The sequence below is a fragment of the Diaphorina citri genome, unplaced genomic scaffold, assembly GCF_000475195.1.
Source record: "Diaphorina citri unplaced genomic scaffold, Diaci psyllid genome assembly version 1.1 scaffold4733, whole genome shotgun sequence".
Taxonomy (NCBI): Eukaryota; Metazoa; Arthropoda; class Insecta; order Hemiptera; family Psyllidae; genus Diaphorina; species Diaphorina citri.
Genome location: NW_007382127.1, coordinates 5,046 through 7,482, shown reverse-complemented (window position 1 = coordinate 7,482; position 2,437 = coordinate 5,046). Strand labels below are relative to the sequence as shown.

Sequence of the window (2,437 nt, the reverse complement as noted above, 5' to 3'; positions counted from 1 at the left end):
GATAAATAATAATAATAGATTTATTGATTACCTACTTTCTTTTTAACAAAAATCTCTTCTTGTTCCACTAAGTACATGTAGGTAGTACTTTTCGGGAACATTAAAATTGGTATTGCAGTTATTGGTATTGCTAGGTATTGCAGATAGAAAGAGAGAGAAAAAGAAAGAGGGAGGGAGATAACAATCTGATTGAAAAAATATGTTAAGCAGAGAGTTAAACCTGTGGGCACCTGAATCAATTTTAGAAAAGCTGTAAGGAGAGAGATAGAGAGGAACAGAGGGGAAGGAGAAGTGAGAGAATAAGAGTGAAACGGAAAAGGGAAGAAATATGGAGGTGGAGGAAGAATAAATCGGAGGGAGCTAGAAAAAGAAAGAGGGAGGGAGATAACAATCTGATTGAAAAAATATGTTAAGCAGAGAGTTAAACCTGTGGGCACCTGAATCAATTTTTATTGGAGAGAGAAAAGCTGTAAGGAGAGAGATAGAGAGGAACAGAGGGGAATGAGAAGTGAGAGAATAAGAGTGAAAGGGAAAAGGGAAGAAATATGGAGGTGGAGGAAGAATAAATCGGAGGGAGCTGTAACAGTGTGTGGAAGTAGGAAGGAGATAGGAGGTATGTACTATGTAGAGGGAATGAATTGGGGAGATGTTATATTAGGTTTCCAATTGTCGAACAAAATCGTTCGACCTATCTATCAGAGGAAAAGAGCAGATTCGAAAGCTAAATGCACTTTCACCAGGGAGCTGCGGCAGAATCAGGAAGGTAGAGAGAAAAGGAAAGAGGAGTAACAGAGGATGAAGAATGGGAGGGAGAGAGAAGGAAGGAGGGAGTTAATGGAAGAGAGAGAGAGAGAGAGGGGAATGATATGGGAGAGAGAGAGAGGGATATCAAACATGGGAACTTGACAGCTTGTGTGTTGGGTTATTATTATTGACGTGTTAGCCTTCCTTATCTCCTCTCTCTCTCTCTCTCTCTCTCTCTCTCTCTCTCTCTCTAGAGGTTCACAAGAGCTTTCTATCTTTTGTTTACACATTTGCGCTCCCATCTCAGCCTCTCTCTCTATCTCTCCCACTCCTATTACTTCTTCTACCTCATTATTTCTTCTCTCTTTGTTTTTGATCCTGTTATTAAATTCCTCTTTCACTGCAATGTCCATTGTATTTCTTACTATTTTCACACGTAGTTCCTATCTAAACACCTACCTATAGGTACGTACTGGGATATCTTGGGAAAATACATACAAAGTTGTGCACTTAGGGACAAGCTCATATTTCCCATTTTCACTTAGAAAGAAAAATCGGCAAATATCACCCAGTCGGAGTGGGCCGGTAAAAGCCATCAGATACCAGTCCTGCAAAACGTTGCTTAACTTAAGTGAGCCTTAGGCAACTGGTGCATATTGACGTGTTCTTTTGTTGCTGTTGGCTGCAAGCAAAGTGCATGGAACTGTGGAGTAGTGTGCAAGATGTGTTTTTATGAACGCCTGATAATTATTTGTGTGTATGCAACGTGTAATGAACAAAAAAACATCCGCGATAAAGATAACCATTTGGCGGTAAATTTTGAATTTTTCAAAAAAATTTAACTGCCACGAGATTTCGATTTTTGCCTAAATTTGATGTCTTGTGAGCTTTTGGACACAGCATTTAATATCCATGTAGTTTTCTAAATCTGTAGGTATCTGGTTTGAAAAGGTAAGTACCCAGCTAACTAGCTATCAGTGGTGTTTTGTCCATTTGGAATAAACGTCCTACATAGTCCAATATCAGGTCTGTCAAGAATTCAGTTTCAGCTTTGGTTTGTGTGTTTTCTTGCTATTGACTTATTTAACTTTGCCATTTTACCAATTTCATTTGGGGTTGACAGTTCTTAGTAAATAACCTAATCAATTATGAATAAAGTTGATTTTTTAATTAGAAAGTTCCCCAACTTTTTGAAATACAGAGTTTTGGAACCACCTCTGTGAGTGTAAGCAGTTAAATTTTGGCTAGCTCTTTGGTTATGGAACAATGGTTGTACCTGCTCCTAGGACTTAATTTCATTGAATAACTACAGGTCATACATTATGTGTTACAGGCACTCTGCAACTGCTTTTGAAAGGTTGTGAGCAGACTTTAGACTTGTGCCATCCGTTGATCATTTATCATTTGATTGGAAACACCAGCTCCTCAACATTGGTCTCATGAGGCTGAGTACAAGACTCGACTACTCAGTCACCTCTCCAGAATTCAGGTTATTACAAATTCTTGTCAAGGACCTACTTAAGGTAAGATTCTAAACTCATACTCTTAAGTTGAATAACTACAGGTCATACATTATGTGTTACAGGCACTCTGCAACTGCTTTTGAAAGGTTGTGAGCAGACTTTAGACTTGTGCCATCTGTTGATCATTTGATTGGAAACACCAGCTCCTCAACATTGGTCTCATGAGGCTG

The 2,437-nt window shown here is 38.9% G+C and overlaps 1 long non-coding RNA gene across 1 annotated transcript; it reads left to right on the top strand.

Moving 5' to 3' along the window:
• The first annotated feature begins 1,589 nt into the window (after positions 1-1,589).
• Positions 1,590-2,172, top strand: LOC113472311. The gene is made up of 2 exons (XR_003394682.1): positions 1,590-1,695; positions 2,078-2,172. It is a non-coding gene; the product is annotated as an uncharacterized LOC113472311 (long non-coding RNA).
• Positions 2,173-2,437: the final 265 nt, after the last annotated feature.